Source organism: Microcaecilia unicolor, chromosome 3, assembly GCF_901765095.1.
Source record: "Microcaecilia unicolor chromosome 3, aMicUni1.1, whole genome shotgun sequence".
NCBI lineage: Eukaryota > Metazoa > Chordata > Amphibia > Gymnophiona > Siphonopidae > Microcaecilia > Microcaecilia unicolor.
Genome location: NC_044033.1, coordinates 235,177,261 through 235,192,970, shown reverse-complemented (window position 1 = coordinate 235,192,970; position 15,710 = coordinate 235,177,261).

Here is a 15,710-nt window from a genome sequence, read left to right as displayed (position 1 = left end):
TATATACTAAATATCACCTACCTAATAGGGGTAAAAAGCAAAGTGAACCCCTAAAAGTACTCATACAACCACCTAAAAAATACAAAATAAAATAAATAAATAAAATCTCACAATGCTTGGCCTCAATTGCCGTCTTTTATGCACATTCAATGATCTAAAAATATTGAAATTAATATTCACTTTGTTAAAAAGTGAGAATCAGTGGGTTTCCATGTTCTAACAGATAGCAACTCAAATCAATAGAAATTGATACAAAGTACCTAAAAACATCCTACTGTTTTATGACATAGAACAATATGATGTTTTTAGGTACTTTGTATCAATTTCTATTGATTTGAGTTGCTATCTATTAGAACATGGAAACCCACTGATTCTCACTTTTTAACAAAGTGAATATTAATTTCAATATTTTTAGATCATTGAATGTGCATAAAAGACGGCAATTGAGGCCAAGCATTGTGAGATTTTATTTATTTATTTTATTTTGTATTTTTTAGGTGGTTGTATGACTACTTTTAGGGGTTCACTTTGCTTTTTACCCCTATTAGGTAGGTGATATTTAGTATACTGTATATGGAGGGGCATAATGGAAAGATCGTCCAAGTACGAATTAGGACGTTCTTACGAAAACGTCCAAAAATAGACATGTATAATGGGAAAATAGTGTGGGCGTTTTTCGATAATCGATTATCCCTGTAAGAAAACAATCAAATGACGAGCGCATAAGCGTGACTAAATTGGGCGCCCTAACACGGTCGATTATTGCAGGTGCAAATGACCTAAATCATGTGGTGTGTAAAATAATGTACATAGGTGTATCGCAAGTACAGTACATGTTGTTCAGGCCATCCAGGTACGGGAAAATATGAGGAACGCGTATATGTGTCAACTACAGACATATCATGCTGCTCCACCCATACTTTCATCATATGTGCCCATCTGAATGTCCGGATCTGCATGCACTGTACACCTACTGAACATGCAGCTATATGCATATTGTGTATATGTGAAAAGGGACGGGTGGGGTGCGTCATACTCATCTATATAAGGCACGTTCCACACACGTGCAGGCATGTGCACGTCAAAGACGTCTATGCTTACGAGGGCGTCCACGTGCTGATAGGGGCCATATATGGAATGGTCATCCATATATGGAGCTGTGCATGAAACGACGTCCCTCACGCAAGGTCGTCTATATAAGGCACTTCTTTTCCAACACGTGGAAAAATGGCACAACGAAGAGAACTGAATTTCGGACAGGAGGAGAGCCTGCTGCTGGTGCGGCTGTGCCTAAGGCACCGGCACAGGCTGTTTGTGCAGCACCATCACCTGCCCCCCAGGCTCCAGGCCATGCGAGCCTGGTCCCGCATCCGGGACAAGCTAGAAAGGTAAGGTTATGGGCCAACCCCCCTCCCCTCCTGTACCTACACATATAACAGCTCCGTCATCAATGTTACCACCAGTAACTGGAGTGTGCATGCAAGGATCATGAGTAATATAGGAACATGCACAATCACTAATAAACGACGACCATTCCCACATCCCTACAAGAATGTATTTCGTTAGTTATGTGACTATTATATTAGTGTTATGTGACAATTTCGTTAGTTATGTGAAGGCCACATTTTCCAACCCCTCTTTGCAGCCTCTATGTGGCTTACAATGCATCCGAATAGTGGAAACATGAGACCAATGAAACCTATACCATACTTTATAACATGGTCATGATAACACATATAAAGTAGTTTAACAAGCATACATTATAATGTATACAAACGGTACTGTCTGGCCTCATGCCCACCTCTCTGGCATCATCTGCATAGGAACCAACTCGGTGGCTGCTGTGGGTGCTTGACCACCCCACCCCCAATATAAAATAAATGCCTTGTATATGGAGGGAGGGGTCATCTCCACTGGGGGTTCCACCCCCCAAAATGTTAAAAAGGTGGCTCCTATGATTCACTACCAATGGAGGTGCCCCCCCCCCCCAACACTGTAGACCCTCTCTCTCTGGTATGTGAATAGCAAATGAATGTGTGCAGAGGACAAAAAGGACCAACCCCCCTGACCCCTGCTCTACAAACTTATATCTTACAGACGCTTTGGAGTCCACCGGGACCTGGAGTCCCTCAGGAGGCGGTTCCGCCGTGTGAGGCGGGAGAGGCCCGACCTCATCCGGGCGGTGCGAAGGCACCTCAGGGCTCACTGTAAGTATTCAAAAACAGGACACCTGTACAGATTAGTACATACATTTCTTGAATAATGCAAATGTGTTGTACAATATCAATTCCCATGTGCCTAATAGCCAACTAGTAAGTAATAACATATCTGTCCCAGATCAAGGATGCAGGTTGCAGGGGTTCTCCCATGAGCGTGCCTGCAACTTCTGACCATCCCCCCGAGATGAATGAGATGATATGCCTCACTTTACTATTCCCCTTACTGTGGTGGCTGATTAGTGTGTCCTGGTACACCTGCCTGAGGCCCTACTTTTACTGCATGTCATGGCCTAACTCACATAAAAGATTTGTGCTCAACACCCTTCCCACTGCCCCCCCCCCCAATAAATCCTACAACAACTGCCCATCAACCCCTCATTGCATCTCACAATGCAAACATGCTGGTGAGCAATGAATTTGGTATGGCAACATGTCCTGTGTGGTGTGTGTCAGAGGAGGGTCCAGGGTTCTGTGTCATGTCATCTGATGCAGCTCATTCCCCATGGGCATAGGCTACGCCTTACCACACCCTGCCCCATCCCCTGCCTCACGCCACCCAGCTACTGCACTATGCAAGCCATGTTGTATGCGCTGATCTCAATCACACTCCTTTTACATACACAGGGCTCCACCAGCAGGAAGCCGAGCGCCAAGATGAGGAGGGCCACCACCTCCAGGAGGAGGAGCAGGAGCAGGAGGAGGCGGAAAGGCATGAGGAGGAGGAGGAGGAGGAGTAGGAGGAGGAGGAGCAGGAGGAGGAGGAACGGCAAGAGGAGGAGGAGGATGAGGATGCGCAGGAGGAGTCATCGGGCTCGGAGGAGGGGGTGCTCATCATAGATGAGGACTATATGGAGGCCCCCTCCCCACCTGTACCAGCAGCAGAGCCCTCTCCCTCCCCTCAGCCATCCACATCCCCTGCAGCAGCAGCACCATCACCTGCCCCACTGCGTTCCCCTGGGTCTGCTCCGTCCCCTGGGTCTGCTCCGTCCCCTGGGCCTGCTCCAGCCCGTGCCCCACCTCCACCTGCCCTAGGTGCAGGGGCCATGATGCGCCTCCTGCAGCAGCTGGTAGATGGCCAGCAGCAGCTTGTAGTTGGCCAGCACCAGCTGCTGCAGGAGGTGAGAGCCCTACGGCAGGGCAATGAGCAGCTCCAGGGCCCACTAAGGGTACTGTTGGGCCTGCTCATTGCCCTGCTACAGAGGGCCTTGGTCAGAGGGCGTGGCCGCCCTTAATTTAAATAGGGGGGGCCTGTTGGGGGTGTGGGGAGTGGGTGGGGGAGGGAATTGTTGGGGTTGTGTGTGTGGGGGGAGGGAAATGTTGGGGGTTCTGTGGGGGGGGAGGGAATTGTTGGGGTTGTGTGTGTGGGGGGAGGGAAATGTTGGGGGTTCTGTGGGGGGGGGAGGAAATTGTTCGGGTTCTGTGGGGAGTTGTGGGGGGGAGGAGGGCATTGGTCGGGGTTATTTTGTAGGGGTGGGGGTGGGGGGAAATAAATGTTTCTCTTACACTATAACTATCAGGGTGTGTGTGTGTGTTTGTCTCCCTTGTGCATTACATATCAGCAAATGGTGCTGTTGAGTTGAGAGGAAGGAGGCAGCAATATGCATAGCATTAAATGTGCTGTGTGAATGAGAAGGTGATGTATGTCTGAGAATGTTGGCCATACAGAAGGCCACCTGTTCATTCCAACCTGCATGGCCATATGTGCAGGGGGGTTGGGCCGGGGAGCCTGGATGGATATTTGTGTTCATGAATACAAATGGCCAGCCAGCATCTCTCCCTCCCTCATTCCCTCCCTCCCTCCCCTCCACCATACTGACCCACAACACAGAGTGCCATCAATAAGAGATTAGTAGTGTACCACATGTGATCTGCCAAGTAGACACTTCCACATAACCCCAGGTACCACATACACAGTGTTTGCTGTCTGATGGACACATATCCTTACCCACAAGCCACATTGGTGGGGGGGGGGGGGGGGCCCAAGAAGGACCTACAAACAGCTGGCTGATATTTTCACATTGAATACATCAGCTATGGTATATAATGCTGAGGAGAAAAGGGGAAACAATGGGAAACCCAATAGATGGATGGTTACTTCATCACAGTTGCAATGTAATACTTGTGTTAGAGAAGGGCACAAATAAAAATGGTGCTCATTATTTGCAGCTGTGATCACACTTTCTCCAGTAGTTGATCAAGGTGTGTTACATTCAGGTATTCTGGGTTTGTGTCAAACGTTGTCCCTGAAGTGACTTGCCTTAGGTGGGATTTGAACCAGCAACCTTATGATTACTAGGCCACAGCAGCCACCAGGCTTTAGCCACCAGCAGGTACTTTGGGTTGGGACCTGTACACACCCCCCTCTCCCTCACCACCACGTCATAGGCCTCAGTGGCACTACCTGTAGCCACCTTGAGCATTTTGTCCAGGCTACCGATTAAAAACAATGTGCATGTTCCCTACTACCTATGGAGCAATTTAGGAAGGTGTTCCATAATGTGCTATACACATCCATTGCATTAATCATTCTCCCCTCCCCCGCCTATGGACCTTGAGAATGGGTGGCCACTTCATAAATGGGGACTGGGGTACACCACATAAACAAGGAAGATGGAACCTACCGGGAACCAATACAGCACCTCCAACAGCTGGCCCACACCACTGAGGACCTGCCAACCCCACAGTACAGTGCACAGGAACCTGGTGAAAAGAGAGCTACCTAACATCTGACTCCAGACTACATACATACAGTGAATGCACACTCCTTGACTATGAGCACAAAGAGAAGAGGTGTCAGACAAATGAGAGCTTACCATGAACGTCTGTTTCAAGACTGTGTAGTGCGCCTTTTATCTTCTGGAACATTAGCTGCACATCTCTCTGATTGAAATGACCCTTACCGAGGGGTGCTTGATTTGGGCCGACTGTAGTAAATTCGTGGCCCCCACACACTGCCTGCTACAACCAGGCAGAGAGAATGGGAGAAAGGAAGGGAGCATCAGGGGATGTGGAAGAGAGGAAACGGAAGGCGTGGTGGCTGAGGGCCAACAATAATTCCCCCCCCCCCCTAAATACACAGGTGTACCCAAGCATACATTGCTAAACACATACCTTCATATAAGTGAGGGTAAAACCCTGTAAATGATTATTACGAACAACCAGCAAGGTCTCAGTGCAGGAAATGGCAGGTAAAATGGCAATGAAGAAAGGGAAGGCAGGTGGAGACTCCCATACTTATCTACTTATAATCGAAACCATGTGTTCCTAATCGCTATCTGAGCTGGGCACGCTTAGGAATTATGTGTATAATTGAACAACAAACGCCCATATCAGAAACGCCTATTCCCCCGTCTCAATGGGCGTTCTTGGCGACTATATAAACGCCCACTCCGTATTTTCGATAACCCCATTGGTACAATGCCACCACGTATGCCGCCGACCCAGAAGGGTAATTTTGTTGAAGCTGAGGTGGAGCTCCTGGTGCAGGAAATACTACAGCGGCACCAGAGTCTGTTTGCTCCCACAGGGCAGAGGCTGGCTGCAACAACAAAGCAGCGCAAATGGGATGCAGTACGGGACAGCCTGAATGCTGTGTTCCATGCTGGGAGAGACGTGGAGGATTGCAAGAGGAAGTGGCGGAAGCTGAGGAGGGATGTTCAGAGGAAGGCGGGGGCCAATCCCCCAGGCAATGACACTGCCAACCTCACGCCCATGGAGCTGATGGTGCACTCCCTCCTACCCCAGGAGGGCATCCACGGGATTGGCTCCCTGGACACCTCGGGCCAGGCTGAGGACTCAGGTAGGTGTTTCATTATGCAGTTGGGGTATCTGTTGTGCTGCAGTACACTTGTGTTATAGCAGTTGGGGCCAGGGGGAGGGAGGTGAGGAGTGGGGGACAGGAGGAGGGAGGTGGGGGGGAGTGTCTCTGGCTGTCTTTATGTACATTAACAGGCCACCTTTATGATGCTGTTGTGACCTGGTAACCCCTACTCACTAGCTCTGTACCCTTACTCCCTATCCCTACCGTTGTCATTGGGTTTCCTCTTACTTGTCCTGTGTGCCCATCTTTAGTGAATTGTAAGCTCTATTTGAGTAGTGGTAGTGGTCATGTGTGTTATAGGAGCAAGCAGACAGGGTGGGTGCTGTGTGTGTGTGTGAGCACCCCCAATATTGAGGAAAGATCATGTAGCTGTGCAGGGAGGAGTGTTGGTCACTGGGCTTAGCACCCCCAATACTACTTTCCAGTTGGCTCCTATGGGTGTGTGTAGGTTACTACTGTGGCAGAACTTTGGGGGCCGTCCTTCCCTACTACTCCCTCCTATTTTCCCATTAACAAACTGTGCCTAGTTCCTTCTGTGACCTCTGTGCTCTACTGAGTGTGGGCCACATGCATTCAACTGAAGGAGCCTGTAATGGGGGTCATAAAGCAGTTCTATGCAGTCTAGCAAGTCAGTAGTAACACAACACATGCTGCAATGTTGTTCAATTTAACAATTATACAACTAACAGCTTGTCCACAACGTTGTGAGTGGTGTCCTTCTCTTGGCTGCTCATCCACCACCTCTACCCAGCTGCCTGTGGGGCTCTCTCTTTCACACCCGTGTCAATTCCATTCCTCCTCACCATCTCTTTTTTTTATTATTTATTTATAATTTAATACATTTTTAACAAGGATAAACCTTGTGAGAGAAATACAGGCAAAAATTAATATAAAAGAATAATGTTCCATTCATAGTAACAAGGTATTGATATTTTAAAGAAAAAATATCTATTGGTACATTTATACAAAATAATATTTTACAGCCTTTCTTAGACCTCAATAATGATGTGAGAGAGAAAAGAGTTAGAGAAGATCAAAAGGAAAAGAGAATAATCTCATAGGTATAGGCTGAAATTAACCAGTACTTCATTACTTTTCACTTCACTTTCTTCATCTCTATAAACACTTTCAGCTGTTCCGGTGAAAAGAATGTATATTTGTTTGAGCCAGCTTGACCACGCATTTGCACGGATATGCAAGAAAAAAGGAGGCACCAATGTCAATTGTATTTTGTTTTAAAGAAAGAAATTGCTTCCTTTTTTGTTGAGTTGACTTAGTAACGTCAGGGTATACCCAAACCTTAGCACCATAAAATTGGGACTTAAGGTTTTTAAAATAAAGTCTTAAGATAGTGTTATAGTCTTGTTCAAAAACAAAGGATACAATGACTGTAGCCCTGTTTACTATTATTTCCGAGGATTGTTCTAAGATATCAGAAATATTTTGCAAATCAAGATTGTCTTTAGCAGGACCTTGACCCTCATTTCTAACAGGAATATAGTAAATCTTGTTTAGCGGAGGTATAGCCTCTAAAGGAATATTCAGAACTTCCATCAAATATTTCCGAAAAATGTTAATTAGAGTTTCCCCCGCTATTATTGGGAAGTTAAGTAATCGGAGGTTTAGGCGCCTGTTAAAGTTTTCAAGTTGTTCAATTTTATTTCTAATGTCCGAAGAGTCTTTTATTATCACATTTTTAAAAGAGGTTAAAGCTTCAACTTCTTTCTTTATGGCTTGAACTTGTGTCGATAAATCATTCTTAACAGAATCTACAGTACTTTGTAATTCTTCAAATTTAGTATTTAGATTGACCACATCACCTGACGTTTTCTGTAGTGTGGTAGAAATCTGGTCCAACATCACCTTCAAGGTCTGTAGAGTTACCTCCGAGGTCTGCTCCGTGGTAGTCAAACTACCTAGAGAGCCCTGGAACGCTGTTTGCATGCCTGGGTCCTCCACTGTCGCCCCTATCGACGCATCATCGGAGCCGATGGGGTTTCCCGCCAGGGACGCTCTCGACGCCGGGCTAGGAGGAATAAGCGAGGTGGACGGTGGTGATAAGGAGACTTCCTCTCCCAGCGGGGATTCCGCTCCTCCGGTTTTCCCCGCTATGGGATCCGCTCCTCGTTGTAGTCTGGTAGCGCCGGGAAAGAAACGCTCAAGGGACGTCTGAGCTGGTGAAGAAGTTGCGGTGGGTGGAGGTACCAATCTCACAATTCCTTTTCTTTTAGAATGGGGCATTTTCTATTTAGAAAACAAAGATTGTTCGCTCATAGGCACGAGAGCATTTCAACAATCAACCTGCGCGGCAGCCATCTTGTTTTTTTTTTTTTTTTAATGTTTATTTATACTGTATATTTGAACATACATTTCAAAGTATATTGCTAAAGTTTACATTTAAACAATCCCATATCCCCTCCCCCCTCCCTCACTTCCCCAACTCCCTGCCCATATGTCTCTTCTATTTTCATTTTGCAATAGTCCCAACACTGCTGCACCCGTGATTAAGTTTATAATGTATTTCGGTCCTTGCACTTTTAGTGGCGTTCAGAGACGCAGTGTCATCAGCTGGGGTGCATCAAGGTCGATCCCGGCTCGATGCCTCCACTCTTTATACTTATCCCAGATTTTTAAGAACTGGGCTACTTGTCCATTCTTTATTGCTGTCAGTTTAGACATTTGGTAGAAGTAGTCCATTTTATATATAACCTTCATTACTGGGGGAGTCGATTGTTGCTTCCATGCGGATGCCACCGCTATCTTGCTCGCTGCCAAAAACATGGAGGCCAATCGATGTAGAGGTTTCGAAAGTCCTGTAGGTCGAAAGTGTAGTATGCAATGGTCCACTGTCAGTGGATACTCTTTGCCCAGTATTTGTTTAAGCATGTCCAGCAGTTCTCTCCAGTATCTTTGTATTTTTGGGCACGTCCACCAGATGTGTAGCATGTCTCCCTTCATTGTACATCCCCTCCAGCATTGATTCGACGCTTCTGGTATCATTTTGGCTAGTCTGTCTGGGGTGTAGTACCAGCGATATAGTATTTTATATCCATTCTCTTTAATGGCACTACTCACAGAGCTACTTAACAAGAAACCCCATGCCTTCTCCCAGCTAGTGTGTATCATGTCTAGTATCTGTGTCTTGTTCCCATCTCTGTGTGTATTTCAATATGGGGGTTCTATGTGCTAATAGTGCTGCATATATTCGTGTTATACATCCCTTGGTGCTACTCCCACCCATTGCCCGTTCCAGCTCTGTTTCCTCCCCCTGCAACTCTGCCCTCGCTTTTCGAAGAATGTAATTTCTAATTCTGGAGTAATAAATTAAATGTTGTGGTTGAAGATCATATTCCTCCTGCAGCTCCTCATAGGAACGTACTACCCCCTCTTCCCATATTTGTCCTAGCTGTTTTAGTCCTCTATGTTCCCATTGTTTATACACTGTATCTCCCTCTTCCCATGCAAAACCTGGTGCTCCCCTAATGTGCATCTTTCGGAAATATGTTCTATTTGGGCAATGCTGCTGACGTATCGTGTTCCAGGTCAGGAGTGGTGATTGTATTGCTATTGGCAGAAGTGCCGCCATTGCTCTAATACGCTTCCTAGGTTGCCAGAGCAGCATGGCTGGTTGATGCATACCCACCCACTGTTTTTCCATCTGAAGCCATGGTTTTGTTTCATCGTTAACCCAAGTTACCAATATCCTCAGCTGTGCTGCTTGATAATATCGATAATAATCTGGTACTCCCATACCCCCTTTTTTTTTTGATTGATAGAGCATTTCCGCTCGGACTCGCGGTGGCTTATGCTTCCATATATATGCAAATGGTTTACGCTTTAGTTGTCAAAAAAATTTATTGGGGATCGGTAGTGGTAGTGCTATAAAGAGATATAATATCTTGGGTAAGATCATCATTTTTATCGCTTGTATTCTGCCTATCCATGATAGCTCCAATCCCTCCCATCGATCTAGGTCTTTGAATAGCTCCCGCATTTTAGGGGGAAAATTCGCTTCATATATATCCGTTAATTTGGGTGTAAGATTGACCCCCAGATATCGCAATGAGCGAGTTGCCCATCGCAGTGGGTATTGCTGTTTTATGGCCTTGGTAGTTTCTCCGGACAGGTTCAGGCCCATTAATTCTGATTTAGTCATATTTATTTTAAACCCTGCTATTTCCCCAAATTGCTGCAGAGTTTGTATTATGCCCTCCATGGAACCCTGGGGATTTATCACAGTAAGCAAGATATCATCTGCGAATAACATGATTTTATGTGTCTTTTGTCCAATGCGGACGCCTTGTATCTGGGGGTGTAATCGAATATCTTGGGCTAGGGGTTCCAGTCTTAGGGCAAAAAGCAGAGGTGATAGGGCGCATCCCTGTCGTGTCCCTCTCTCCAGTGTAAAGGTTTCAGAGCATTCCCCATTAATAATCAGAGCTGCTAGTGGTTGTTTATATAATTGTCTTATCCATGCTATAAAGCTGCCTGTTATCCCCATTTTCTTTAGTACTTCAAACATGTAGGGCCAGTGAACTCTATCGAACGCTTTTTCGGCGTCAAGTGACAGAAGTACCGCTGGTTGCTGCGTGCTATTGATCTCCTGTATAAGATGTATGGCTCTTCTTATGTTATCAAATGTCTGTCTACCTTCTATAAACCCCGTTTGGTCATCTCGTACTAATTGCTGCATAAACATCTGTAGACGCTTAGCCAGAATCTTCGTAAAGATTTTGTAATCTGTGTTTAATAGCGATATTGGGCGGTATGACCCGCAGTGTTTCGGGTCTTTCCCCGGCTTTAGCAGTATAATTATATGTGCTAGCCTCCATGAGTAGGGCAATTTTTCCTGATGTTCAATCCCATTTAAAACTCGGGCCAGTAAGGGGGCTAATAGATTTCTAAAGCTCTTATAAAATTTATTCGTAAATCCGTCTGGCCCTGGTGCTTTTCCGTTTGGTAGGTTACTGATGGCCCACTCTATCTCTTTTAGTTCTATCGGCGCCGAGAGTATGGCGCTTTGGTCTGGGGTGATTTGGGGGAGCTCTACCTTTTCCAGGTAAGTCTGTGTTGTTTGAGGGTCTGCGTGAGTCTCATCTCTATACAAGTGTTTATAGAAATCCATAAAGGCCCGGCTAATTTCCTTAGTTGTAGTTAATCTTTGCCCTGTGCTTTCTTCTATTGTATGAATATGATTTTTGCTTTTATGCTGCTTCAGTTTATATGCTAATAATCGGGACGCTTTATTACCAAATTCAAAATGGCTTTGTTGAGTTTTTTGCAAGGTTTCCGCCACCTCTGCTAGCTGGAGTTCCCTAAGTTCCAGTTGTACCTGGTGGCATCTCTCCGCTGCGTTAGTGGGCGAGTTTCCATTGGCCATTGATGTTTGCAGTGTTTCTAGTTCTACATGTAATTGTTGTGTTTTTGCTTGCTTCTGTCGATTCCTATGGGCCTGCAGTGATATAATTTGACCTCTTAGGACTGCTTTTAGGCCCTCCCATACTATCTCATCTCCTACTTCCCCCGTATCATTTTCGCTAATGTAGTGTTTTATATCTTCTTCTAATTGTTTTATAACATTTTGGTCTGCTAGCATACTATCATCCATGCGCCATGTCGGGGGAGGCAGTCTATTAGTTGCACTTTTTAGTTGTAAGGTTAGCGGGGCGTGATCCGACCATGTTCTATTCTGTATTTGAATTGTTTGCACCTGTTGCAGTACAGCTCGCCCTCCTAGCCATAAATCTATTCTGGAGTATGATGCATGTACTGCAGAATAATATGTGTAGCTACGAGATGTGGGGTTATAATGCCTCCATATATCTGTCATCTGCCATTTGGATAAAAACGTATGTAGTTTAGCTCGGTCTGTTCGTGCATATCGTATCCCCTGTGTGGAGTTATCCATTGATGGGTGGGGCGTTAGGTTAAAATCTCCTCCAATCAGTAATTCTCCCTCTATATATTTTGCTATAAGTTCCGATAGTTCCTCATAGAAGGAGCCCTGATGTTCATTTGGGGCATAGATGTTTAGCAAGGTAAAGACCTCTGTCCCCAAGCTTATTATCAGTAATATATATCGGCCATCTCTATCTCTCACCACTCTCCGCACCTGCCACATGTATCTGTGTGTCAGTGCTATCAGTACCCCCTTTTTTTTGTTCTCTTTGTGACTAGATGCAAAATATATATCCTTATACCGCCCATGTCTACATAGCTTTTCATGCTTTGGCAGCAAATGCGTTTCTTGCGCAAAAATTATATCTGCCCTGAGACGCATTGCCTCCTTAAAAAGGAGTTGGAGTTTTGCCGGGGAGTTTAAGCCCTTCACATTGATAGTGAGTAAGTCAATAGTGCCCATCATGTCCTTCTTTGTTAGTGTCTGCCATATCCTCTCCTACTCTGTTACTCTCGCCACCCCTCTGCCTCAAAAGACCATATCTATCTTGGTGCAGCAGTATCAGTGAATATTTCCCCCCTCTATCCCCATGTATCCCACTCCCATGACCGTTATCACCTGTCATATTTGGATCAGGTGTGCTGGGGTAAAATGTGACCGTCCCGTGTCCCTCCGCTTTCCAGTTAGCTATTTCGTGTACTGTTAGCCCTGCATGTGTTTAAACATAGTTGAACAGTTTAAACTCTTCTCTAATGTAACATTAACACATTAACCTTTATATTCCTGCTTTAACTTAACAGTGGCATTACAGTTCACTTACTACCTCTCAGTCCTTAGTAGTAGCTATTCTGTGTGCGCCATCGTGCATCTTCCATTGCAATGCCTCTTGGTCGCTAAATTCTGTGTTATCGATTTAAGTTCAAGTAGTCACCCGATCTCCACTTCTCAGTGCAGTATCCGATTGCTGACGCTGTAGCCGTCCTTTTCCTTTTGTCACTCTCTGCCATCTGGGTCTCTCTCTGCGCGTTGTCCCCATTTCCCGTCTTGGCGCCATCGTGGATTGCAACTCTTTGTCTGGGAATATCATTGCCGCTTCTGCCACCTCTCTGATTTGGTGTAATTTTCCTTCTTTATAGAAGCGCAGGGCGAAGGGGTGACTCCATCTATATTGAATGTTCTGCATGCGTAGATATTGAGTGATTGGGCGTAGTTCTGCCCATCGTCGCAGCGTAGAGGCCGCCAGATCTTGATAAAGTTGAATCTGGTGTGTATCCCATTTGAAATTCGGCTTTTCTCGTGCTGCCTGCATTATTTTCTCTTTCAGCTTATAGTCCACAAAGCAGGCTATCATGTCTTTCGGCTGATTATTTCTGGGTGCTCCAAGCGCTCGATGTGCCCTCTCGATTTGTATCTCCGAGAGATCTTTATCTATTTGTATTTCCTTTAGGATGGCGCTTGCTATTTGCTGCACAGTATATTCACAATCCGCATATAGGGGAATCTCAGGAATACCTCGGATTCTGATGTTGTGACGTCTACTGCGGTTTTCTATATCCTCCATTTTGTCCCATATTTGTTGGATGTTTTTCCTTTCCTCCGCTTGTTGCTCCGTTACAGATTGCAGCAGTTCGCTTTGGTCATCTAAGCGCTCTTCCGTTTCTGCTACTCGCGTTCCTAATGCGGCAATATCACCTCTGAGATCCGCACCCAACGTGATTAAATCAGAGCGTAAGGCTTTCAGTTCTCCTGTTATTTCTTTTAGCCAGTCTCGAATCTCTAGGATTGGTTCATTTTCGCCAGTTAGCGATTCCTCTTGTGTAAAGAGGATCTGGGATTCCTGCGGTATCTGTTCTTGTTGAGCCGGCCGCTCCTCCGCTGGGCCTTCCGCCATGCTGGTTTTTTTTGTTGGTACCGCGGCCTGCTGTGTCGACGCGCTGGATCCCGTGTACGCGAAACCCACCAGCGAGTGCTTTATTGTTCGAGCTGCCATGCGTTTTTTCGATCACCTGATGTTCCGCTATTGTCCGCGATCGCTGATTTTATTGTAGCTTCGCGCTAACTGCTTGTATTTTCCACTTTTCTTCGTGGGACAGCCAGAGCTCTTTGCTCAAGCAGCCATCTTGGCTCGGTGACGTCACTTCCCCCTCCGCGGCAGCCATCTTGAATCTCTCAGTACACCCTCACCATCTCTTTGCTGGGTCATCAGGTTGGGGGACATGCCAATGTATATGAATGCTGAAAGACAAAAGTGGGTTATTTGCACCAACACTATTCCTCACTCTTGTGCTATACAGGTGATGACTCAGAGGAGGCTGGCCCTAGTGGCCTGCAAGGCCAACGCTCTACACCAGCAGTCCAGCCTCAACCTTCACAGCCTGCAGCACCAGCAGTCCAGCCTCTGCCTCCACCCCCTGCAGCACCAGCAGTCCAGCCTCCACCACCTGCACCAGCTGTGCAGCCTCTGCGTCCACCACCACCTGCTCCAGCTGTCCAGCCTCTGCCTCCACCACCACCTGCACCAGCTGTCCAGCCTCTGCCACCACCACCACCACCTGCAGCACAGGCACATGCACCACCAGCAGAGGCGGCACCTCCAGCACCGGAGGACTTTGGTGAGGAGGAGGAGGAGGGCCCAGCTCCCCGCCAGAGGCCATCCGGCCAAAGGAGGCAACTCCTGCGGCTGGCCACGGAACTACTCCGCCACAACGTGTGCTTGGAGGAGTACCGGCACCAGAAACTCGAGCTGCAGCGCCAAGCACTGGAGGCACAGCAGCGAGCTCACCAGGAACTCCTCCAGGCGCAACGTGAAGGCCACCAGGAGGTGCTCCAGCAACTGAAACGGCTGGAGCAGAGCATCCAACACCTGCGCCCTCAGGGCACAGCACCTACTCCAGCCCCCGTGCTGCTGGAGCAGCCCCTGCCATCAACGTCCTCCTCCACTGACCACCAACCACCAGCTAAGAGGTGGGCATTGCGATCATCGGCCTCCGCACCCACTCCTGCAGCACCCACCAAATCTGCTCCCATTCTGGGTCCTGTGGCCAGACCACTAGAACCAACAAGGTGGCCTGATTTCCACGGTGCAGCCGAAGCCGCAGGCTGCCATGGGGATAGGGAGGAGGACACTGGGAGCAGCAGCTCAGAAGAGGGTGAAGAGACTTCCCGTGCAGCACCAGCTGCAAAGGAAGGGCGTGGGAGGGGTAGGAGGGGACGGGGGAAGGGAAGGGGAAAATGATGGGACATGCTGTAGGGTGAGGGTTGGTGGGAGGGGGGTGGGTGTGGGAGGGGGGTGGTGGTGGTTTCAATGAGTCTTTGTCTTGCTCTTACGCCAAGCTGGTAGGCATTGAGCTCTGCTCTGTGGGCTGGGGGTGGAGGGGGCTCCTCTTCCAGCTCATCTGGGGCCTCTTCTGGTGGTGGCTGTGGCTCCTCTGGGAGAGGCTGTCCTCTGCGCTGGGCCAAATTGTGTAACATGCAGCACGCCACAAAGATCTTGGCCACCTTTTCTGGACTGTAGAGCAGCTCTCCTCCAGACCGGTCCAGACAGCGGAAGCGGTTTTTCAAGAAACCAAAGGTGCACTCAATGATTCCCCGGGTGCTGCGATGTCTCCTGTTGTAGGTTTCTTCTGGCCCTGGTTGTGGGTGGATCAGGGGGGTCATGAGCCATGTCCTCTGCGGGTAGCCTCGGTCACCTTTGCAGAAAAGCAGAATGAGATAGATGAGTGTGTATTGCTTGGAGCAGGTACAGGGGGGGCGGGGGGATTTGGATAGTGAG